The sequence below is a fragment of the Lissotriton vulgaris genome, chromosome 2_1, assembly GCF_964263255.1.
Source record: "Lissotriton vulgaris chromosome 2_1, aLisVul1.2, whole genome shotgun sequence".
Classification (NCBI taxonomy): Eukaryota; Metazoa; Chordata; class Amphibia; order Caudata; family Salamandridae; genus Lissotriton; species Lissotriton vulgaris.
The window spans coordinates 460748899-460775546 of NC_141687.1; the positions used below are offsets into that span (position 1 = coordinate 460748899).

At 47.3% G+C, this 26648-nt stretch overlaps 1 protein-coding gene across 1 annotated transcript in view; it reads left to right on the forward strand.

The window, feature by feature from the left end:
• ANKAR (ankyrin and armadillo repeat containing) overlaps window positions 1-26648 on the forward strand; it is a 1392657-nt gene that overhangs the window by 174845 nt on the left and 1191164 nt on the right. The window lies entirely within an intron of this gene.

The following is a 26648-nucleotide window of genomic DNA, read 5'->3' on the forward strand; positions in this document are numbered from 1 at the left end:
GATCTCCCTATTGAGCCAGGCTACAACGCTAGGTGAACCAGGGCTAGTATCGCCGGCCCTGACTAGATGTCCTTGTAGAGCCAGGCTTTAATGCTGGGTGAACCAGGGCGAGTATCGTGGTCCCTGACTAGATGTTCCTGTAGAGCCAGGCTTCAGCGCTAGGTGAACCAGGGCCAGTAACGCAGTCCTTGACTAGATGTCCCTGTAGAGCCAGGCTTCAGCGCTGGGTGAACCAGGGAGAGTATCGCTTTCCCTGACTAGATGTCCCTGTAAAGCCAGGCTTCAGCGCTGGGTGAACCAGTGTGCAGTATCGCAGTCCCAGACTAGATGTCCTTGTAGAGCCAGGCTTCAACGCTGGGTGAACCAGGAAGAGTATTGTGGTCCCTGACTAGATGTCCCTGTAGAACCAGGCTTCAGCGTTGGGTGAACCAGGTCGAGTAACGCAGTCCTTGACTAGATGTCCCTGTAGAGCCAGGCGTCAGCACTGGGTGAACCTTGGCGAGTATCACAGTCCCTGACTAGATGTCCCTGTAGTGCCAGGCTTCAGCGCTGGGTGAACCAGGGTGCAGTATCGCAGTCTGTGACTAGATTTCCCTGTAGAGCCATGCTTCAGTGCTGGGTGAACCAGTGTGCAGTATCGCATTCCTTGACTAGATGTCCCTGTAAAGCCAGGCTTCAGCTCTGGGTGAACTAGGGCGAGTATCGCAGTCCGTGATTAGATTTCCCTGTAGAGCCAGGCTTCAGCGCTGAGTGAACCATTGTGCTGTATCGCATTCCGTGACTAGATGTCCCTGTAGAGCCAGGCTTCAGCGCTGGGTGAACCAGTGTGCAGTATTGCAGTCCATGACTAGATGTCCCTGTAAAGCCAGGCTTCAGTGCTGGGTGTACCAGGGCGAGTATCGCAGTCCCTGACTAGATGTCCCTGTAGAGCCAGGCTTCAGCGCTGGGTGAACCAGTGTGCTGTATCGCATTCCGTGACTAGATGTCCCTGTAGAGCCAGGCTTCAATGCTGGGTGAACCAGGGCGAGTATCGTGGTCCCTGACTAGATGCCCCTGTAGAGCCAGGCTTCAGCGCTGGATGAACCAGGGTGAGTAACGCAGTCCCTGACTAGGTGTCCCTGTAGAGCCAGGCTTCAGCGCTGGGTGAACCAGTGTGCAGATTGCATTCCGTGACTAGACGTTCCTGTAAAGCCAGGCTTAAAGCTCTGGGTGAACCATTGTGAGTATCGCAGTCCCTGACTAGATGTCTCTGTAGAGCCAGGCTTCAGCGCTGGGTGAACCAGTGTGCAGTATCGCAGTCCATGACTAAATGTCCCTGTAAAGCCAGGTGTCAGCTCTGGGTGAACCAGGGCGAGAATCGCAGTCCATGACTAGATGTCCCTGTAGAGCCAGGCTTCAGCGCTGGGTGAACCAGTGTGCAGTATCGCAGTCCATGACTAGATGTCCCTGTAAAGCCAGGCTTCAGCTCTGAGTGAACCAGGGCGAGAATCGCAGTCCGTGACTAGATGTCCCTGTAGAGCCAGGCTTCAGCGCTGGGTGAACCAGTGTGCAGTATCGCAGTCCATGACTAGATGTCCCTGTAAAGCCAGGCTTCAGTGCTGGGTGTACCAGGGCGAGTATCGCAGTCCCTGACTAGATGTCCCTGTAGAGCCAGGCTTCAGCTCTGGGTGAACCAGGGCGAGAATCGCAGGCCGTGACTAGATGTCCCTGTAGAGCCAGGCTTCAGCGCTGGGTGAACCAGTGTGCTGTATCGCATTCCGTGACTAGATGTCCCTGTAGAGCCAGGCTTCAACGCTGGGTGAACCAGGGCGAGAATCGCAGGCCGTGACTAGATGTCCCTGTAGAGCCAGGCTTCAGCGCTGGGTGAACCAGTGTGCTGTATCGCATTCCGTGACTAGATGTCCCTGTAGAGCCAGGCTTCAGCTCTGGGTGAACCAGGGCGAGAATCGCAGTCCGTGACTAGATGTCCCTGTAGAGCCAGGCTTCAGCTCTGGGTGAACCAGGGCGAGAATCGCAGTCCGTGACTAGATGTCCCTGTAGAGCCAGGCTTCAACGCTGGGTGAACCAGGGCGAGAATCGCAGTCCGTGACTAGATGTCCCTGTGGAGCCAGGCTTCAACGCTGGGTGAACCAGGGCGAGAATCGCAGTCCGTGACTAGATGTCCCTGTGGAGCCATCTTTAGCGCTGGGTGAATCTGGGTTCAGCCTCACTGTCCGGTCCATGAGGCAAAATGTTGCAGACTATTACAATGATTTGTCGTTTAATATCCGCACAGTAATTTCTTAAATACTTTACATCTTAGTTAGGTGAAATGTATTTTAATTTGCCACTTTATGCCCTTTACAACATCCAATGCGGTGCTGTCGTTAGCTGATGCGCTCCTAGAACAGTTTACCTTCTAATTCTGGCAATTTTAGTCTTGTGTACACAACAATAAAACCGGTACTACAAGTCCTGGAATGCATAAATACGTGGAATGGAGCAGCTAGGCACTCATGTATATTATGAATTTGGCTCATATACTTTCCAGAAGCATGCTGTCATTCATTGATGCATGTGTTGCTGTATTACTGAAACTGCCCGAGTGGATTACACGTCTATGGAGTTACAGTAAGGAAAACGTGAAGATTGAAGTGACAGCCAGGCTGTACAATTTTTGCTAGAAAAAATCTTGAAAACATGACGAGGTTGAGTGTTTTTCAGTTTCTCCCAAGCAACTCAGTCAAAAAAGCAAGATCGCCCGAGGGTGAAAAGCATGTTGAATATCACACAGTTAAGGTGAATATGTATATGTAAAACATGAAAATTCCTACTTAACCATGTGTGCTATAGATGCATTTGCCCGACATCTACCTTTCCCCGACATCTACCTTTCCCCGCTAGAGCTGTCATTGCCGCTTGTTCACTAACCAATAGTCCGGTTATTTCGTTCCGACATCTCTCCATTTTTTCCAACAGCCCACAATTCGGACCCAGAAAGAAACACGCTAAATGGTGAAAACTCTATTCTAAGTCCATCTCTGATTAAACATACAGGGAAGTAGTTTATCACGTGGGATGGAACATAGGCAGCTGCGTAATGAAACTTGAGCCACCCCCCCCACCCCCCCTGCAAAGTACATAGAAGCCCCCCCCCAAATCCCGGACTCAATCAGGAGCTCTCAGGCCAAGGCACAATGCTGAGGGGGCCCCCTGGAGCTCGGGGGGGGCCACTTCTGTGGGGGCTGCGTTGGCCTTTGTTACGCCACTGAATATAATGCCAGATGTACAGCACATTTTACCGGTCGCAAACCGCCCATTGGGCCGTTTGCAACTGGTAAAATGCATTTTTCTATGTAAATCACTATTTGCGAGTCAGTAGCCTATTGCCAAGTGTGCCCCTTCCTAATCGCGAGTCGCAAGGGGATGTACAATTGTTTTGTGACCGCAAAACAAATGCAATTTACCACCCTCTTCAAGTAGGTGGTAAGCCATTCGCAAACGGGAAGTGGTGCCCAGGGGACCCCTTCTCCTTTGTGAATGGTAGCGACATTTTTTTTAAGAGCAGGCAGTAGTCTCACGGACCAGTCCCTACCCTTAAAAAATGAGACAGAATGTGACATTTTTCTTTTTGAAACACATATGGGCTGCATTTAAAAACAAGCATTTGCAATGCAATATGTTATGTTATGTTATAATTATTTATAAAGTGCACGTGCACCAGTTGGTTTCTTGGTGCTGTCAATAGGAGTGACCAGAGTCCTGGACAGTTTATCAGATGTTCGGGTAAACAGCCATGTTGAGGTTAATTATATGACTGGGTAAACAGCCATGTTTTGAGGAGTTTTCTGAATTTCAGGAGATCTGTACAGGATCTGATGAAGGGGCAGGGCATTCCAAAAGTGAGAAACCTGTACCGCGAATCTGCTGCCACCCAACCACTTTGATTTATAGTACAGTGTGAACTGTAAGTTTGTGTGGGCTGATTGCAGATTGGGGTGGGTATGCATAACTGAATGATGTTGGAGATGATTTCCTGGCATGTGCCATGTAACAATTTAATATAAAACAGCCGGTTTTTATGGAGCAGTGTTGGAATACTGGGAGCCAATGTAGCTTCTTTATGAGAGGGGGAGCATGTTGCCATTTAGGCTGATGAAAAATCTATCTTGCGGCTTTGTTCTGCACGAGTTGTAGTCTCTTTATCAGGTATAATTGCAGCCCAAAGTATAGGGAGTTAACATAATCTGTGTGGGATATGACCAGGGCTAGAACTACTTGCACCAGGGCTTCCCTAGTGAGAAGTCTGCTTATTTTTCGTAGCTCAAAAATACAGGTAGAAACTACAGTTCCAATCTGAGACTTCATAGATAAGTCCCAGTTGATTGCGACTCCAAGGCTCTTAGCTGAGGAGGATGGAGTAGGGGGAGAGCCCATCTCATCTGGCTAGAAGTGTGGGCTCCAGGGATTGCAGATGCCATCTATCACGATCATCTCGGTTTTCTCTGGATTCAATTTTAAATGGTTGCTGCTCATCCAGTTACGGATATGCAGCATGGTTGCTTGGAATTCGGATATGGAGTTGAGTGTATTGTGGATGGAAAATATTAATTGCAGGTCATCTGCATAATTAAATGTGCTACCATTTCTTTCTCTTGAGGACAGTATAAGAGGAAGTAGGTACAATTTAAACAGGTGCGGGGATAATGAAGAACCCTGGGGTACACCGCACGTAATCTTCATATTAGGTGCAGTAAAGTGAGAGTGGCAAACTGACTGGAAACGGTTCTCCAAAAAGGACGTGATCCAGCTGAGAGCTGACACCTGGATACCTGCTTCCCTGACACGATATACAAGGATACCATGGTCAACTGTATCAAAGGCTGCTGACAGGTCCAATAACACCAACGCCTGAGGGGTGCCCCTGTCTGCATCCCTCCACAGCTAATTCAATACAGTCAATATTACTGTCTCAGTTGATGAGCAGGTCGGACGCATGCTTGTTTGGGGTCCAGGTAATGAGATTGTTCAATAAATGAGCAAAGGCAGTTTGCCACATAGGATTCCAATACCTTAGTTAGGAAAGGGAGAAGGGAAATGGGGCATTAGTTCATCGGGGTCAGAGGATCTGCCCCGGGTGTTTTCAAGAGGGGAACTATGATGGCTTTTTTAAAGGCACTAGGAACATAGCCCTGAGTTAATGATTCATTCATGAGAAAAGGAGAAGGCTCAAACTTCGCAGTGAAAACTTATTTTAAGATGTGGGGAGGACAGCTATCAGTAGGGGATCCAGATTTAACTTTGGACAGGAGCTCCAAAAGGGTATCTCTGCTGATTGCCGGAAAGTGACGGAGGAGGCAGGTGTTTTTTACCGTAGTTGGTAGTGCCTCATGAGCATGGCTAGCATGAATGCTGGCTTTATTCAAGGTGACTTTGTCGATAAAAAAGGTATTCAATGAATTGCAGAGTGCCTGGGAAGGGGTGGATTTTATAGTAACTATCAGAATTAGAGAGCTCATTGATGATTGTGAATATTTCTTTTGATTTATTGGTGGAACTCTGGATCTTAGAGGAGAAGTAAGTGGCCTTAGTGGATTGAATGGATTTTTTGTATTCCTTAACCTCATAGATGCTAGTAAACATCCCTCCCCAGTGCTGCGCTGTCCATTGGAACTAGTGCTGAATGGACGTCCAATGGTCGTGCGCAGCACTGGGGAGGTAGTGCTGCCGTCGGCCAACGCACCAACGCAGCACTTAAGGGGTTAAGTTGAACTAGGCAAGTTTGTTTTTTGTCGGGAAAATAGTTCCATCTCCAATTCCTCTAAGTTTGGTGCAGGCTAGTTTTTGAGCTTTTAATTCTTCTGAGAACCAACGCTGGGCCTCTTAACGCCTGGCTATTTTTATTGTCCTCAGGAGGGTAGAGTCTTTACTAGTTGTTGTGAGCCATACAGTGATGTTTTCCTCACTTAGGTCAACAGAAGGCTGATTGACGGGAACAGCATGGGCCAGTGAGCTACAGAAGCAATTAATGTTGATGTTGTTCCAGCTTCTTGCCATCAGTGTTCCTTTTACAAGGGGTTATCTGTCATCCTATTGTTGATCACAAATTCTATTAAAAAGTGATCTGACCATGTACAAGGAGACACTGTTAGTGCGGACACTGTGAGATTAGATGTCAAAATTTGGTCAAGTATATGTCCTTTGATGTGTGTAGGAGGTGTTACGTGTTGGATGCAATTCAGTCCACTAAGTAAGTCGATCAGTTCTGTATAGTGTTGTTAGAAGTGTTGTTAGAATTGGGGGTCTCTGGTTGGCGCAAGTATTCACTTGTGACAAGCAGGGACTCTCTCCTCTAAGTCAGGGCGTAGGATTACCCATAAGAACAACCCTTGCTCACCCTCTAGGTGTGTGGCGCGAGCAGAAGAGGCTAAACTTCAGGCGTTTATAGGTTAAGCATTTGTAGATACACACAGTAAACACATCAACTGCACCACAAAGGGACACCAAACAGGTTTTAAATAAAAATAGTATTTATAAATATTCTTAAGCAGACTTATTACAAGACCCAGTAACGTTGTTCAAGTGGGCCACAATCCTTTTTAAATTAAAGTTCCTTTAGAATAGTTCAAAACAGGTTTAGTCTCTTTGGCAAGTGTGATAATCCTTTTAAAAATGCTTCTTCTGTATTTTTAGGTGCTTTAGGCCAGTCTTACTCCAGCTGGGCGCTTCGTAGCGCTTCTGAGCGCTCTGAACGGGAGAAATCACGGCACCCTACCAAGTCTCACGCATCTAGCATGGGCACAGGTACGCAGCGTACACTTCTGCAAAAGGGGAGCGAAGTGAACAGCTGTAAGCTGCTGATACGATTGCACAGTTCTATCTTTAGCAACGGAGCACCCAGTTCACTTCACAATTTACGGAGTGTACAGTCACTTGGTAATACGGAGCGCACAGTGCAGTCTCTGAAGGATATACGATGCGTCCGGTTTTGAGTTGTAGAAACACGTGGCGCCCAATTACATTTGAGATCGATGCGCCCAGTTCACTTGTCCATACGCAGCGGACACTTCAGCTTCCAGGCAGGTGTACCTCGCGAGGCGCCCTGTCTCAGGGTTCGCACAGTCTACCTTGCGTTGTTGATGCGTTGATGTTGAGAGCATTGTGCCTCCGGCTGCTGCATCAATGTCGGACCACTGGGCTGTAGGCAAAGCATTGGCACAAAACTCCACGGGGATGGGAATGCATCGGCGTCAGGGACGGTGCATCCCAGACATAGGCGATGTGGTGTCCAAGACTTGTGCAGCAGCGATGATGCAAAGGTGCGTTGTAAGTCAGGATCGTTGCGTTGTGCAGTTGGTGAGTGGTGGCCACAGCTTTGGTTCAGGCAGCGGCGATGCGTCAGTATCGCAGAGGAGTGCTCTGGTTCCGATCAACACGCCGCTGTGGATGCATAGTTTTCTTGGGTTGCAACACCAAACACTCACCTCCAAGGGTCCATGACTGGATTTGGCACCACTTGGTAGAGCAGGACTTACAGCAGAGGAGCCCAGGTGCATGTAGCAAGATGCAGGTGAAGTCTTTGATATCTTTGAGACTTCAGAAACAGGAGGCAACTCCATGGAGAACCATTTGAGATGCAGGCTGGAGAGAGTCATATCCATTCCTTTCGCTCCCCGGCAAGAACTAGCAGGCAGTAGGCTAACACAGCAAAACAAGAAGCAAAATGGCAGTCCCTGCTGGCAGCACAACAGCTATTCTTCCTCGTAGAATGTCCTTAGTTCCAGAATCTTTCTGAGTATATGGTGTCATAGGTCCAGTACTTATTCCCATTTTAGCCTACGAAGTAGGGAGACTTCAAAGAAAGCTCCTTGTAGCGCACATGACCCTGCCCTATTCTGCCCTGGTTCGAGACACACTACAAGGGGGTATGCAACTCTTTGTGTGGGGACAGGCACAGCCCTATTCAGGTGCAAGTAGCAGCTCCTCCCTCCTACTCCTGCGCAGGAAGACCCATCAGCCTGGTGATAGGCCATCAGGATTTGCAGGGTACAACTCAGCTTCCTTTGTGTGTGACTGTCTAGAGGGAATGAACAAAGCCCAGCGCTCCCCCAACCAAGTTTTCTCATATTTCGTGATAAAATAGGAGGACACTTCCAAGATGGAAACAGCCTACGCTGTATCTGTATCTACTGGTGACAGCGGACTGCTACGAGAACCAGGGGGCATTAAACGCCCTGATGGTCAAAGGAAAGTGCGGAAAAGGCTGATAAAACTTGATACCTGATGAGAAGAGGACTTTTGTGTAAACACTCATATTTTTTCTCTGCTTTGGATTCCATAATAGGAGATCACGAGGAGAGTAAGAAAAGGAACAGGATACCATGCTTAAATTTGAGTGTGCTGTAGATGTGCCTAACAATCATTGGATCTACAGGTGGAAATATGTGAGCTTTTAACATTATCTAAGGAGTACTCAGCATCCGACGGATGGTTGAAGATAAGCCTTTCCATAAGATTAAGTGTTGCCCTGAAGAAGTCCCTTGTAAATAGGTAAGAAACGTGTAGGCTGTTTCCATCTTGGAATTGTTCTCCTGTTTTATCACGAAATTTGAGAAATTAAAGAATAAAGATGATGAAAACAAACCAATAGTGAATCTAAATGTTGTGTTATATGACTAGTAAAAGTCTCTTGTTGTCATTTGACCTAAATACAAGTAGTGTGTAAACTCTGAATATTATAAGAGATCCTTTCAGACTCTTTTCTGAAAGAATCTTACTGTGCTTCTCAAAATTGTTGAATTGTATTGAAAAAACTAATTTAGCAGTTTTTCACTACCAGGACATCTGGTTTCTAAGAAGTTATTAATTATTTCTTTGATGTTCTAATGAAAGATTGAAGGGAAACTTTTAAAGATTTCTTCATAAGCTCTAAAGTAGAACCTAAGTGTTTGTTCTTTGCACTTAGGCGATCTACATCAGTGTCAGAAAAAGAGTTATAGGAGGTCAAGCTGCTGTTATGTAGAAGTAGAGCATCCCGGTGAGCTGTGAGAATGGACTTTTGCCCCAAAATATATTTGTGGGTTGACTATAGAGTAGTGATAAAGAATTCTGCAAACTTGTTACTTCTGGTGGCTTAGCAAGGCAAGAAAAAAACATGTAATCAATTTTGCTAAAGGATCTGATACTTTCGATTATATATGATATATTTTCCGACAATCTCTGTGTTCCTGACTTTCTATGTTCTGATAGAATTTCCTAAGACCCGGAACATAAATATTATTGTTTGAAACTGGTGTCAAAAGTATTCAAAACTATCCTATTTCTTTCACTATAGATAGCAAACTTTTGCTTTGCGAGCACACAATCCCTTATTCGAAAATGCATTGAAGGTTGCTTTTCCTAAAAATTGCAGTGTATCTAACATTCATTAGAATGTTCACCTGGCCAGCAAGTAATCAACTCCGCTGTTAAATTGCTATCTTTATACAATACATGACGTAGGACTTATCCAGATTTGCAGATAAGTCTAACGTATTCATAAAGCTGACAAACCCATTAATCAAACTCTGGAGTCCCTTAGGAGTACGGGCTAAAAGCACCACGTCATCCCCGTATAACAGAACCGGGACAGGGCGGGAACCTACTTGGGGGGGAATCTACTCCTAGTTTGTGTAGTTACTTCTCTAAGTTATTAATATATATGGAGAACAGAAATGGGGCTAGAATGCAACCCTGCCTAACCTCACTGTTACATGGGAAAGGTGATGTGATGCCCCCTTCCAAATTGAAACGCACTGTAGCAGAGGTATTCCAGTGCAGTGCTTTCAATATGTTGACCAAGTCCTGTTCAACTCCTAATCTAATCAGCAGGGCCCACAGCTTCTCTCTATTCACATGATCGAAAGCAGCAGAAAGTTCCATGAACCCTAGGTATACTGCCTCATTACTAGCTAGGGTGTATTTAGCGATCAGGAGATAGATATTCAGCCATTGGTCCATTGTTGACCTCCCCTCCCTGAACCCGTATTGCGTGTCAGTGATAATTTGGTGAGGCGATTGAGGACCACACGGCCCAACACTTTCGCTGTTACATCGATCAGGGATATCGGTCGGTAACATTGGGGATTGTCCCTTTTCCCTTTTTTAAAAATGGGGACTATTACTGCTGTCGACCAGGAGCGCGGGAGGCCAGATGCCACCGCCGCGTTTAGAACCCTCGTGAGGATAGGGGCCCACATCTCCACCTTGCTTAAATAAAGGTCAGGGGGTATGTCATCTGGGCCAGGCGCTTTATTTTTGGTTATGCCCTGAATGGCCTCTACTATTTCCTCCAGTGTAAACTCAATCCTGGCTACCCACTGAGGGCCCAACCCATCATCCTCGTTATTATCGGCAGTGTGGTTATATACATTTTTAAAGTGGTTCTGCCATTGTACTGGGAGAATAGTGTTGCCAATTTCTGGGACATTAGTGTCCTGGAAACATGGGTTATTTATAATTTTCCTGAACTCTGTCAGATCCCTTCTGTCTGCTGCCTCCCTTAAGTCCTCCCAGGCTTGAGATTGAAGGGAGTACTTCCTACATTTTAGTGCCTTTTTGTATGCCAGCCTACAATGTAACCTGTCCCGGGGTAGAGTTTTCAGGCTGCATATCAGCTTTTTGTGTGCCCGAGGGCAGTGCTTATCAAACCATCTGGGAGTGGTGTTTACTCTCATTTCCTTAGTGGTCCTTAGTAGTCCGTCAATTAGGTGCGCCATTTCCTCAAATGCTTTAACAACAGCAACCCCCTCCACGGAGAGGTTGAGACACACCTTAAATTCGTCTATACCTTTCTCCATTAAAGATTTGTAGAAAATGTCCCCATCCACTTTGGACCATCTAAGTCGTCTCCCCTGATCCGTTGCCCTCTCTATACTATCTACCCCTACACCTCTCCTAACACTTCTGGGAGACAGGTCTTTTAACTCCAACACTAGGGGGTTGTGATCACTGAATATACTCCATTCAATGTCTGCGCCTTTAATCCAAGCTTTAAGTAGACTGGAGACCACAATATAGTCAATGAAGGATCGACATCCTCTACCCTTAAACGTGGGGTTGATCTCTTCTCCACTTCCCAATGCTACAAGATCGATAGTGTGAACAAGGGCATCGCTTTTCAAGACCCTATCCAATTCCATCCCCTCAGGGGAATGCAGGAAGTGTGGGCCATCCTCCACCGTGCAACGGGACCAATCCTCATTGACAGGTCTCAGGGTAGGGCACAGATGGCAATTAAAATCGCCGGCTAACACCACAAGCGGCGTCACCGTGCTCTTCCTTGAGGCAGTCTCAACATTTAGATAGGTGTCCAATTCTCTTATTGTGGATCCCTTCCCATTGGCTCCCATTTATGTGTAACCCAATGGCCTGGATATGATGTGATGTCCAATTTAAATTGGTCCACACTCCTTCCACCTGTAGATCCACGTATGTGATCAAACCTCCCATGGCTCTCCCTGAGGTTGACTTCTGTGCGGGCACCGAAAAACACTTATACCCCGCTAGATAGAAAGGGTTGCAGTCGATCACCCAGGTTTCCTGCAAACAAATGACCTGAAACCTGATGATATATTGCTTCCAATCCTAACTATCAAATTTTGCTGCTAGTTCCGCTATATTCCATGATGGACATTTTCATATTGCTATCTAACTCCAACCCAGACATGCTCCTGCTTACAGAAACTTGGCTAACATCAGAGTCCCTCCCAGACATACTGGCTGCCCTCCCCCCTGACTATTATATTCTTCACGCCGACCGCCCTGAGGACCGGCCCGGTGGCAGGGTGGCAGCCATTATATCTAAACGCCTGACATCTATCTCCTCTCACTCTCTCCCCTCCCGTAGGTGGAGAACTTACTCATCAGTGTGCAAACTGACACCGTCCCCCTCACTCTCCTCCTCCTATACCGGCCTCCCCATTCAATGCCCTCTTTCTCTTCCACTATAAACGAACAACTGTCCACCCTGTTAACGATGCACTCCTGCTTCGCTATGTTTGGCGATCTAAACTACTGGTTTAATGACACCAACGCTGGCCCCCATGCCACTGAGCTCTTCGATACCCTCACAAATTTGAATCTCATTCAACATGTTTCTCAACCCACCCATATTAAGGGACATATTCTGGACCAGATCTGGTCCTGCAACCTGGCCCTGTCCTTACCAGACATACTCCCCTGTGTCTGGTCAGACCACCACTTGGTGGATACCACCATCACAGTAGCCGGCCAGATCCCCGTCCCCCTGATGGCCGGTGGCCTGTCACGGAAATGGAGCACATACGATGCTCAGGGCTTCCTTACTGCCCTCGCCGACTCCCGCATAGGTCCTCACCCCTCCAATGACATCGACGAATTAGAACAAGACTTAGGCTCCTGGCTAGAGTCGGTCAGCGACGTATTTGCTCCCCTAGTCAAATTCCTTCGCACCAGGCATCGGAATTCCCACAGGTGGTTTTCGGATGATCTCAAGGCCCACAAACTAAAAACGCGCCAGTTAGAACGCACTTCGAGACGTAACTACTCAGACCTAGCCAGACAATCCTATCTGACTGCACGTAAAGACTACAAAGCAGCCATCAGATCAGCTAAAATGGAACACTTTTCTAAAAGGATTTCATCTGCAGCAGACAAATCCAAGGAGGTGTTCAGAGCTCTGAATGAGCTAACTACAGATGACAGAACCCTCCCAACTCAGACCCCAACCCAGGAGGCCTGCAATACTCTGAATTCTTTCTTTTTGGAAAAGATCATAAAAATTAAAAAGTCTACCCTCCCCCCCCCCCTTCCCCAGTCATCTCCACCGGATATTTCCTCTAGCAACCCCCTGACCTTCACCACCTTCCCCACTCTGGATCCCACCTCCCTAGCAGAACTTGCCACCCTTGTTAAATCTGGTTCCCCTAACGACTGTTGTCCACCATCCGTCCTGCGGAGTATATGTCTCAACCTGCCAGACGACTATATTCTAAACTTACTCAACAGATCTCTCAGCAGTGGCATCTTTCCTACCTCTTTCAAGGAGGCCATCTTATTACCCCTCCTTAAAAAACCCGGCGCCGACCCTGCAGAGCCGTCGAATTATCGCCCCATTTCCCTCCTCCCCTACTTTTCCAAACTTATGGAGGCCCATGTAACCCGGGCCTGTCAAACTTCATTGAATCCTCCTGCCATCTGGAGCCTAATCAGGCGGGCTTCCGACCTGCCCACTCGACAGAGGCCATTATCCTGGCAGTCCTTGACACACTTAGGAGCAACGTGGACGCGGGGCGCCCCCAAGGCCTCGTCCTTCTGGATCTGTCGGCCGCGTTCGACACAGTGGATCACAACATCCTCCTCCACCGTGTCGAGCAGGCAGGCATCCAGGGCACAGCTCTTGAGTGGGTCAAGTCCTTCCTCACTGGAAGAACACAGGCGGTCCGCCTGGGTCCTTACACCGCCAAAAAATCCCCCACCTCCTGTGGTGTCCCCCAGGGCTCCTCCCGCTTCTATTTAATTTATATCTCTGGCCACTGATTCAATCTCTTCTGAAATGGGATATCATAGTCTTTAATTACGCCGACGACTTGCAACTCATCCTCCCACTCAACTCACCTCATGCCATCAATACGTTCCACGCAGTCATGATTCATATCCAACTCTGGATGAACCAGAATCAATTAAAGCTGAACCCCGGCAAGACCGAGCTCCTCCTCCCTGAACTCAGTCTGGTTGTTTTTAGACAACCCAACTCACGGTTACTCCACGGTCTAGAAGACTGCCTTCCCCTCAACGCGGCTCCGACGATGTATCGGGTCAAGTTGATTTTAGCCTTTTATATAATCCCAGCGTAACTATATGACCCTAAAACCTACCTTTAACATCCTATAGGTCGTCGGAGCCGCGTTGAGGGTAAGGCAGTCTTCTAGACCGTGGAGTAACCGTGAGTTGGGTTGTCTAAAAACAAGGGCCACCGATTTCTCCCAGCGTAACTATATGACCCTAAAACCTACCTTTAACATCCTATAGGTTGCTATATTGAGCAGTGAGGAAAGAACCCCCAATACCACGCTTAGGCTCATGAGGTCAGACAACCTTGATCCATAAGTAAGCCACTATTATCAAATCCTTTTCCTTCCTCCACAGTCAATGTTGGGAAAGATGTTTTGGCGTTTTTCCACTAAGTGTATGTCTTTGTCTACTGTGTGTCTTTTTTATTGTTTTATTTTTACAGGGTCCTTGAACCTTATTTTTGGTTCAACCTTTACCCTCACATAACTGGAAAAAATTATTTTCCCTGTTCCTGGACGTCCGACTATGATGTTTATTATTTTTTTCACCCCACAGGTTCTTCAAACGCCAATTGGGCGCAACAGAGCTCATCCGCATTTCTACACCTATAGGTACATTTCACCTAGTGTTTTTTGGTAAAATACACTTTTACATTCCATATCCATGTGAGTAAGGTGAGGATAATCGTGCATATCCTCGTCCTGAAGAAGGAGTCGCTCTACTCCCCCGAAACATGTCGACGCATTTTATAGAGGTTGATATACCCTAATACGTATAATTGTCAACCCCACCTTGCACCCTTTTAACAATACCAGCCGAGGACATAATAAATATTTTTTCCTACGAGCCAGGTATTTTTTAACCTTTACCCTTTTCACCTCACCACTCACACTCCCTCTCACACACACAAACACATAGTTCACTATCAGTGCTCCTACGTATCCGTGAGTCGCAGCACGCCGCATCCCGTAGAGGAGTGCGTAGGCCCCGATGATGAAGCATGACACCAAGGGGCCTGTTGGTGAGTGAGGGGTATTTAAACAACACTGTCTACTACTTTGTCTAGCCTGCTAAGAATTCATTTCATTTGAGAGTTAATAAGCTGCTCAAAATGAGTCTGCAGGTCACTAACAATTTGGGCTACCCAGGTCGGGGGAATTTGTGTCTGTGGCTCGCTCCCTCTGTGTACCCCTACCACTGTATTGGGCTTTTCAATCGGGGCCTCGCTGGATTTACCCCTCTTCTGCCTTAGTTTCTTGGTGCTACTCTTCTTTTTTTTGCCAGTTTTTCCCATCTCCCCCGTTACATGTATCTCTGGATCGATAGTGGTCACCAACTGGGCACAAAGGATGTCATTTGATCCAGAGTCTGGCAGAGTGTTTAGTGGGGTTAAAGAAGCTTCCATCTCAAGGTCATGTAGCGAGTGTGTGAGATCAATTCGCGGGGTTAATGAGAGACACCTCTCTGTGCGCTCTATTTCATTGGCGACCGCCCCAATGGCTTTGCGCAACATTTTGTCAATTGCAGTTGGTTTATCAAGTGTGGGGAGGGGGGGGGGGGGTGATGCCCTTTAGTTTGCCAGCCGGGCTGGAGTCTGGTGGTGTAAGCAGAGAGTGCTTGGATGACCCTCTTTGCACCGTGCTGGTCATTATGTGTGAGGTCGGTGAGTGTGGAGACTTACAACAGTTGATACTGGGCTGACTTACAAACTAGAATAAGGTACAATACCCACTGTAAAAATGGTCCAATCAATTATTGTTCCAGAAAATAGATCAGAAAGAATTTCTAGATTTAGAAGACTGTCAGTTGATAAATTAAAATTAATTTCACATGAAGTAAATAGAAAATGTTGCTGATGAGCTATTCAGAAAATTATCAATATTAAAATTCACTATATAAACGTTCTTAAAGAGTATTTAGCAATAATGGAGTTCTGAGAAAATTATATTTGTAAATATAAAATTTGAGAATTAATTTAATCTAATCTGTTTCCTAGAAATTTCCAAGATGGCTCTTGCCGTTTATTAGAATGGAATGTAGTTAATGCAGTTTCCTCTAGTTTACATCCTTCAAGTTTGTTTCTATTTCAGGAGCACATAAATCCATCTGTCTTTTTTCTGTACTTCCTTCTTTCATCTATGGCACGATTGCACCTTTTTCTTTTTAGTTTTGGCCTTTGAGATCGTTTTCTCAAAAATCTTCATAAATGATAATTCATTCTTAGATGCACACAGCACACGATATAACTCATGCCTGCATAGTCAGCAAATTCTAGTTTTGAGGATGGCGATGGTGTGTGTTGTGTGTGTTGGTATCCATAACTACGCCAAGCGACTGCCAAATTTCATTTAAATCTGGTCACGGGTCCACAGTAGATTTCAAAGTGGTACGTGCATTTAATACAATTTTAGAAAATATTAATAAAGAAAAGATATATCTATTTAGAATATATTCTTATTTCTTATCCATTGTTCATTACACCCATACCTTGGGGCCAAATTGGAGAAATGACCCCGGGAGCGCCACAGGCATGTGCGCATGCTTTCTACGCCCCTGGCCACTTTAGTAATACAGAAGGGGCCACTGATGCTTGTGCGGCCCCTTCTGTACTACATATAGCGCCTGAAAACAAGTATCGCTGGAGCTAAGCTAAAGGGGTATTCACTCATTGGCATGAGGGAAATACTTTGCTTCTGTACTACCACTGTATTATGGGTGGTGATCCAAAATCAAAGAAGCTGTCAGAAGGCACACTGACTGTGCACCACAGACAGTTGCTACACCCCCTACTTTGAGGGCACCCCTCAGGTGGTAGAAAGGTGCTTTCCATGGGTCCTCCCCCAGATATCTCCCTGCAGGCGGGTGCAGTCATTCAACACACCCTCTTGCAGAGAATCTCTGATCCTTCTTGAAAGTGCAGGCCGGGTGCCGCCTGTATTGTGAAAGATGTACTGGCTACTTTAAAGAGTGGGTCCATCTTCGGCTAATACCCTTACACCAAATGCAGCACGAGTTTACGGCTGACCCGGGGACAGCACATTATAAGAAATATAGTGTCCTGTCTCTGTTTGCATCCAGCTCTCCGACCTAAAAGTTAGCCGCAGCATAAACATGGATAGTGCACACTATCTAAAATGTGAGCATTGGTCTTTAAAGTCTGGTCAACACATTAGTTTGTTTTCTTATTCCAATCACATATGCACTTTTAATTCTCTTATGTTCACTTGATACACTTTTCATTTTCGTACATTAATTATTCATTATTGTTTTGGCATCATCTTAATGATGTCATGTCCATATGGGCAGATTCTTATAAGAACTTTCATGGCAAGTAACTTTTAATTGTATGTTTCATTTCGGTTTTCCGTTATTGCACCTTATCATTCCTTTGTTATACATTTTCTTACAGATGTAAACGATTATTGTTTCTTTCATTTGCTTGATCCTTATTGTTGCTATGTATCCTCTTTCTCGTCTCTCATTCTCTCAAGCTCTCAACTAGCTCTACACCAATGTTAAAACCTTTTGGTTACTTTGTTTCAATATTTATAATTATTCTAGTGTTCGTAGTTTAGACAGCAGAGGTGGGGATAGAGGTCTCCAATCATGTGTTAGTGAAAGCATTTTGTACAGTGTGAATAGTACAACTATAGTATGACCCTACATACTACAAAATGCAGTTTGTTAATAGATCCTTCAGTGAGCAGACCATACTGCCAAACTAAGGCTATTGACTAATAGGGCTATATTTCTGGTTGTGCTTAACCTTCATCAACAACCAGACAAACCAGTCAACCAGCCAACAAGTATTGAGACTCCACGGGACGTGGCTTGGCCAGCAGCGATGGCGGACGCATGGCAAGAGAGGTCCGCATCAGCCTCACGTTTATCCTGATTTTACAGGCATCCGTGGCTGAATTTTGCCCCGGAGCCCTTTGAGGGGGCTGTGAGCAAGCAGAGAGGATCAGAAGGAGCGGCGAGGGCCACCTGATCGAGTTACGGCAGAAACCGAGAGGTAGTCCTGAGATGCAGGGAGCTCACAAGATGGCAACGGCGATAATGATGCCGACTGAGGCAGCTGCCGCGGGGCTCTGAGCACCAGATCGAGTAGGAGGGAGGCCCTGCGAGTGATCTCGGACCAGCGCTGCGGTTTAAAGGCTGTGGCCAGGGACTGGCAGAGAGAGAGACTGTTGGAGAGCGGTGGGTGGCCACGGCTTGGCTCGTTTCCCCTGACGAACCGTGGAGGACTTCCGGCTGACTGGGGGAGATCGCGGAGTGGATTGCTGTCAGTGGTAAGAGTGGTGTGCGCCGAACAGAAACAATTGACTCGCATGAGTGCGGGAGCCTCCTGGACTCCTAGAAGGGGCGCTGGAGCTGCCTCCTGTTATTGAGTACCGGCCTGGAGAACTGGTGGCGAAGAGCGAGCGGATGCCTCGCTAAAGGTACGCGGGCAGCGAGGTCTGAGGACTGGGCTCGGACACCCTGGGCAGCAGCAGTGAACTGCGGACCGGACTCGGCGGTGGACCTTCCTCCTCTGAATACAAATCCCACCTGAGAGGCTCTAGGGTGGAAGAGGCTAGAAACTGGGGGCCCGCTGGGAGAGAGGGGCTTTCCCAGAGAACAGAGGAGGCCTAGAAGAGATCACTCGACCCCTTTGAAAGGTCCCAGATGTTGGAGAGTCCTGGGAACAATCAGGGATCTATGAACTGCCTAACACGCTGCACTGCGACCCGGAGAGTACCCCTGCTGTGACTGTGTGGATTCATTCTTGGGGAGGCTGCCTAGACAACTGAGTAAAAACTGAGCGATTGGGTGGCGCTGGGTCCCCAGTTGAGAGGCACGGACAGGGGCATTCAGATGCCCCAGTGGCAGCGATGAAGATAGCACGAGAGGAACAGAGCCCTCTGGCTAGTGGACTGTGACTGGAGGGTGATTGGAGAATGGAATGACCCACGTTCTCTCCTATAGCCCCTATTTCCGAGCAGAGAATAGCATGCCCTATCTCCTGTCACAAGTAAAGGGACAACAACTCCAATTGGGTACAGGAGAGAGTCAACATAGACCCTGCAAAGCACTCAGAGGAATGCGAGGAGTGTGACGACAAGAGCAAGAGGTGTCCTTGCTACTATGGGCAAACCTAGGGGCTGTCGGGCTCGAGTGAGTCAGGACCAGGAGGAGGAAACACAGGGGCCGGCGAGCGGTGCCTCAAATGACCCAGTGCAAAGGCAGTTGCAGCAGATCCTGGCTACCTTAGCAGACACAAAGGCGACCCTTCATGAGGACACTAGCACGGTTGCAGTGGGGCTTAGCCTATTGCGAGACAAGCACAAGAAACTCTCTGAGCGGGTCAAAAAAACTGAACTTAATATCGCGGAAATAGCGCCAGCACACAAAGGTATGGCGCAGCAAGTGCAGGCCTTAACTGACAGGGTATCAACTCTAGAATGCAGGGCTGAAGATGCACAAAGACCCAATCGGAGGAACAACGTAAGGGTCGGGGACTGCCGAAAGGATCAGAAGGGGGCGATATGGTGTCATTCCTGGAATCATGGTTCAGAAATATAGTTGCTCCGGAAGGACTCACAGCCTTTTATATGATTGAGAGAGCCCAAAGAGTGCCGGCCCGACCACTGGCCCTAGGGAGGCCCCCAAGACCGGTGGTGGCCCGCCTGCTTCATTTTAGATACAGGGACTTACTATTACAAAAGGCAAGAGCAGATGGCCCCTTTACAGTGGACAATGCTAAAGTCACGTTGTTTCCGGACTATACGATGGAGGTGCAAAGGAGGTGCGTCTCTTACATAGCAGTCAAGAAGGCTTTGCGGAAGGAGGGCCTACAGTACTCCCTGATGTTTCCAGCTCGTTGCATATTATTCTGGGTGGAAATACTCACTATGTTGACTCTCCCCACGAAGCTTGGGACTGGCTAGAGAACTATAAGAAGGAAATAAAGAGAGATGGGGCCCTGGGGAGATGTGAGACCGTGGGCCCAATAGACCCGCGCAACCGTGTCAGCACACCCGCAATAGGACCCAGAAGAAGTCCACGCTTACACAGGCGGCTAGTGAGTGGGCAGCAGCGCTGCAGGCAGTGGTGGAGCTAGCGCAAGTTCGAGCTCCTACAACAGATGGAGAGCAGGGCAATACCACTGATGGCTCTGTTGGTCAGGACTCAGACTCATCCTTAACTGGCGAGGAGCAGATGTCAGTGGTGACAACGCAGATGGTGGATAACATATCCTCAATGCAGACGGCTGCAGGACTGTACCAAGCTAGAAACCTGTGAACTGGTACTGCTTGCGAGAGTATGGTGGACAGCCCAGACTGGTGTCGATGATTCGAGGCTGATGTGCATTATTTGGGATTTATTTGAGCTACTTGCAATCCCCAGCACCTCTGAATTAGTCAGAGGACATTTGAGTGTGTTGTTTTCATGGTTTGGATGGGTACTAGCTTTGTAGTAGCTGTCCTGGGGTGGGAGAGTTGGGGTTGTTTAATAGTATTAGGGGTTAATACGGCCAGGCTTGTCACTAACCTTGTTCACATGGTTGCTATCCAGACACGTTTGGGATGGGTCCTACAAATGATCTGAAGTGTATATCCTGTGATGTGCAGGCATGCATTCTATGTGGCGTCACCAAAAGCTTCATGAGTATTTAGTGCGGAGAGGAGTTTACATTGCGCTGTTACAGGAATCTCATTTGCAGACGGTATACACCCGTTACAACGCATCTTTTACTCCGCACTACCATTACAACGCGACTTTTACTCCGCATACCATTACAACGCATTGCGCTGGGGGGCGCTCTAGGATAGGGAATAAGTATAATTTACTATCCAACACCTTCCCTAGGGTCCACGGGGACTGGAGTTAGAATAGTAAATTATACTTACCACTATCCAGCACCTCAAAGCGCTATGCGTTGTAATGGTATGCGTTGTAAAAGTCGCGTTGTAACGGTATGCGGAGTAAAAGTATGCGGAGTAACGTCATACATCCTTTGCAGACGCAGGAGGGGGCAGCATTGCAGCGGCGCTGGCGGGGTCAATTGTACTACACAACCTATTCTGTCTTCGCCCGGGGACTGTTGGTTTGGATAGGAGTGGGAGTGCCTTTCCAATGTAGGGAAAAGCTTATTGATCCAGAGGGCAGATTTGTCGTGGTCCTTGGGAAACTAGATGGGCTTGACTTTGGTCTGGGTAGTATATATGCTCCCAATACGGAGCAGCCCACCTTTTTTGCACAGCTGTCCATGAAGTTCCATCTGAAACTACGCTTCAATACTTCCTGCCCATCACAGAAAAGGAAGTCAGGAGTCGCCTACTAAAAATTAAATCAGGTTCCCCTCATGATCCCTGCCCTACAGCAATAACGAAACTGGCACCAGATGCAATTGCCAGGGGCCTCACTCCTCTCCTTAATCAGATGCTGGAGACAGGTGAATACCCCTCGAGATGGAAGCAAGCCTCCATCCTACCCCTGCTAAAAAAACCCAATCTAGACATCACTGAGATGAATAATTATCGGCCAATTGCTAGACTCCCCCTCCCGGCCAAAATAATAGAAGGTCACCTGAATGCCCAACTTAGTTCCTTCCTAAAATCAGCAGATGTTCTTGATTCCTCCCAACACGGATTTCGGGAAGAGCACAGCACGGAATCCGCCCTGATTAAATCCATGGAAGATATCAGGCTGGTAATGGATGCAGGGGGCAGAGCGGCCCTGATCTTATTGGATCTTTCTGCGGCCTTCGATACGGTCCACCATAAATTACTGGTGGACCGGTTGAGGGCCTGTGGAATTCAGAGAAAGGCTCTAAAAATTCTTCAAGCCTTCCTATCTGATAGATCCCAGACAGTAGCACTGGGCAGCTACGAATCACGCCCTTTTGTACTTCCCTGTGGTGTCCCCCAGGGGTCCTCTTTGAGCCCAACCCTTTTCAATGTGTATGTCTCTACCCTCGCCCCGGTAATTCGATCTTTCGGCTTTCAACTTACGGCATACGCCGATGACACACAGATTGTGGTGTCCCTTCTTCCCGGCAACACACAAAACACCGCGGACAGATTTAGAAACTGCATGTCCGAAGTAGGCCGCTGGATGGCTCAAAGTTGTCTTAAGCTAAACTCCTCAAAGACCGAGGTCCTGCTCTTTGGTGCCAAAGATAACTTCTGGTCCCCGAGATGGTGGCCCGACGAAATGGGACCTCTCCCAGAGCCGGTGGACAAAGTGAAGAACCTCGGGATTCTGGTGGATTCCACCCTGACCTTCAAATCCCAGGTGAACGCCCTCTCCTCCTCCCTTCACTTTACACTCAAAACTATCAGAAAAATTCTACCATATCTGGAGAAGAAATATAGGAAAACAATTGTCACAGGTCTAGTGCTTTCACGCCTAGACTACTGCAACAGTCTGATGCTAAACGCCCAGCAGTGCGTTCTCAACAAACTTCAATTACTGCAAAATGCAGCCGCCCGCCTTATCACTGACACACCCAAATTCTCCTCGGTATCTCAAGATTTGGTAAAACTACATTGGCTACCCATCCGTAAAAGAATCATTTTCAAGGCGGTATGCATGGTTTTCAAAGCCCTCCACGATACAGGCCCCAGGCACCTGAAATCTCTTTTCCACTGGCACAAACCAGCTAGAACTCTGAGGTCAGGACAACTTGCCCTGGCCACAGTCCCCAGAACAAAAAAAGCTCGCTGGGGCGGTAGGAGCTTCTCTCTTGGAGCGGCAGAGGCCTGGAACAAACTCCCACTTGGGCTCAGACAGACTCAGAACCTGATGGTCTTTAGAAGAGGACTTAAAACTTGGCTCTTCACTCTGTAAGCACGCTCCTTCACACCAGCCTATCCTTCCAGCGCCAGGACACCTCCGGGTAACAGAGCGCTCTACAAATGTGTAAAATAAATAAATAAATAAAATAAGTTGGCACCTTACGTTACCGGATCGGTGTTATTGGGAGGGGATTTTAATTCTATAACTGATGTGGCTTTGGACCGCTCCCACCCCCGCTCCGTAATGTTCCCACTCATAAGGTTGCAGAAGCCAGGCGGAATTGGCAGACCCGATGGGGCCTGGTGGATACCTGGAGGACCTAACATCCAGATGACCGGATTATTCCTATTTCTCGGCATTGCACAACGTTCATGTGCTGCTGGACGTACATGCTGGAACGCAAAGTAGTGAATATCTTGCCAGAACGTTATCGGATCATAATCCTGTATTCCTCCGGATGCACTGGTCGCAAATCTGGGCCCGAATACCTACCTGGCGGCTCCACCCAGAGGCATTGGAGGACCAAGTGTTTAGGGATGTGGTGGGTGCGTCCATCACCCAATATTTCCGGGATAATGAGGGAACTGCCTCCACGCCGTTAGTGGAATGGGATGCTTTTAAGGCGGTGCTTCGAGGGTGCTGTATGTCTGAAATGGTGGGAGTGCGCAGAGTGTTGTTGGAGGAGGTAGAAGAGGCTGACAAACGCTTGTGGGATGTTGAGAAAATACGCCCTGAAAGACCTGATAGACAGCGGGACTTGGAAGTGGCAAGAGAGGCAGTGGCAGGACAGGTTATGCGCCGAAGATGCTTTGATCACAAGGCATATAATACACACACTCATGTCGAGTGGGATAAGTTGGGAGACTTGCTGGCCTGGCTGGCCAGTCCATCGCGCAGGGGATCGCCAATATTGAAGATCTGTGACACACAGGGAGGCGCCTGCTTCACTCAAGAAGGAATAAATGAACTGTTTTATGATTTCTATAAGGAATAATACAGGAGCAAGACAGACAGTACCGGGGACGATTTAAAGGGATTTACACACGATCTCCAGCTCCCAACACTGGAGGGTGATCAAGCTGAGGTGCTCGGCGGGGATATTGAAATAAGAGACGTGCGGGGAGCTATTAAACACATGGCTCAGAAAAAAACACCGGGAACAGACGGGCATCTGATTGAGGTTTATGCTACTTACTCTGAGCAGTTGACTTTGTATAATAGGCGAGACACCGGGGCCATCTCCTTGTGTCCACAAGAGAGGCCGGTATTATCCCGCTCCTGAAACCTGGTAAATTTGCATGGGATAGAACACCATATCGTCCGCTATCCATGCTCAACACGGACTATAAGATACTAATCCGTATCCTAGCCACCCATCTGTTGCCCTACATGTCAACTATAATCCATTGCGATCAATCTAGCTTTATTCCTACTCGGAATATGGCCTTAAACGTTCCGAGATTGCTGCGAATACTCGAAGCAGACTCTTACCCCAAAGCCACCGCTGCAATATTTGCCATTGATATAGAGAATGCTTTCGACAGTTTGAAATGGCCTTATCTCTTTTATGCCATGGCCTGATTTGGTTTGGGGAAGATTTAATTGCATGGACGGCTTTACTTTATAAGTCCTCTACAGCACGGGTCCGGACGGGAGGGGTGCTATCGGAAGCTTGTGAAGTGACTAGGGGCACAAAACAGGGATGCCCGCTTTCCCCTCTTCTGTTCGCATTGGCTATGGAGCCATTGGCGGCAATAGTTAGGACTGGGAGATATTTTAAGGGGCTGCCTGTACAGGATCAAATACATCCTATAGTCCTATATGTGGGCGATCTGCTTATGTTCCTTGGATACACAGAGAGAGAATTATTGGGAGCGAAGGCGGTACTGAATGAACTAGGGGAGATATCTTAGAGTTAATTGGGCTAAATCCTTCTTGTTCACCGCAGATGGCAATAGAAATGACTTACAGGAAATAGCGGGAGTGCGATGGGAATGTAGGTGCCTCCCCTATCTGGGGGTCCATATATATCATTCCAGATCAGATATACTGGAGGGCAACATTGTTAGAGTGGTAAGAGGCCTGGCAGGCAGTTTTGTGTTTTGGGGAACGCTGCTATTTTCGGGAGCTGGGCGGGTATCTTTACTTAAAATGGCGACACTTCCCCAACTATTGTACTATTTCGGAACTCTGCCGATTTGGATACCAAAGCGGATATTTAAACAACTTACTTCCAGGACCACAGGGTTTTTATGGGTTAATGGGAGACGGAGGGTTTCCCTGAAAGTGCTGATGCGTCCACAGTCGGAGGGTGGATGGACGGTACCTGACTTTGAAACCTATTACTTAGCTGCACAGTTGCAGTGGTTGACAGAACGAGTGGCGATGCGACTGCGAGGTGCGTAGGAGGAGAGAGGGGTGGTCCTGGAGTTGCAGCAACTCTCTCAATTAGTATTGGACCTTCCTGTACGAATGGGTGCCCTAACTGAGGACCTTAAAACAGAAAAACAATGTTGGAGGCGGAGTCTCAAGAGAGCAAGTTTAAAAGTGCTGTATGCCCCTGATAAACCCCTCTCTATGTGCGAGATGCTTCCCCATGGGGGTTCTTGGCAGGAGATGAATGACTGGGATGAGAGGGGGCTGACTTCCGTTGGGGATTTATTTGAGGACGGGACTATGCTGCCCTTTTGTGCTTTACAGGAGTGATATGGTTTAAGAGGGGGAGACTTCTTGCTCCATGCAGCGCTCACTGCGGCTATTTGTGCGCATTGGAAAGAGGGCCAAGCGAAACCTAAGGTTTCTTTAGAGTGTCAATATATATTGACTGCAGCAGGGAAGTTTACAGCGATCACATGTCTGTACAAACGCATGACTCATGAGAAGCTGCCCCCTTTGGACGTACCCAAGCAAAAGTGGGAAGTAGATGTAGGAAGAGAGATACTATAAAGGACTTGGGCTGAGGTGGTAGAGCGAGCGTGGAAAAGCATCAGGAATGCCCGCTTTTAATTGCTTCATTTCTATGTTTTACATTGCGCCTACCTCATGCCGACGAAAATCAAAACATATTTCAACACTGACTCAGACGAATGCCAAAGGTGTCGAGGAGAAGGGGCAGACTTCCCCCATATGATTTGGGGGTGTCCGCTTCTAGCTAGTCAATGGAATGAAGTCATTGCACTATTGAAGGCGGTGACGGAAAGAGAGCTAGATCTGGCATTAGGAACTTGTACACACAGCTAAAACTAAGATCACCAGCAAGTTTATAGATATGGGATTGGTAGTGGCCAAGAGGAAAATTATGATGCACTGGAAAGCGAGTGGGGCCCGAGCTTAGATCGATGGAAGAGAGAGTTCATCAAATGAGAAGAATGTGATGGAATAGTTAGGCTACAGTTAGCAAAGAGGACGGGGAGTGAGAGAGCACTTGAGGCTGCTAAGGCGTGGGGACACTTGGTGGGATTATTGAAAGACCCAGACGCTGAGAGCGATGACAACACTGATCCAGGGGTGCCGGAAACAGAGTAGACTCTTTATAGCGAGTAGATGTAGCCATACAACCGCATTATATATATATGTACGATGAGTGAGTCTAAAGTGGCAGCTGTACAAGCCTGTATTGTTTGAGTATTGGAGACCACCAATTAACCACTGCTAATGGTTATTGATAAGTACAGAGTAACGTGGAATGTGACATGCCTGGAGGGAGGGGGGACTTAGATTTAGGTTAGAATTGTTAGGGATAGTGATGTTTCTTTGTATGGGCCCCATTGAGTATTGCAGATTACTCCCTTTGTCACATGGTTCTTATTTTTCGAGGACACAGCAGAGAAATGCCATAGGAATGCGTCAAAGATCCTATGCTCATATGATTGTACACCATAAAGAGTGGAGGGGGACTAGACTTACTTTTTGGGAAATGTCAATGTCTTTATTTATAAACCTAATAAAGTTATTAATTTATTTAAAAAAAAATATTGAGACTCCACATAGTTTACTCCTCACACTTGTGTACTCCATCACAGAACGTAAAGAATTATTATTTAATTATAAAGAATAAACATAACCCTTCTTTA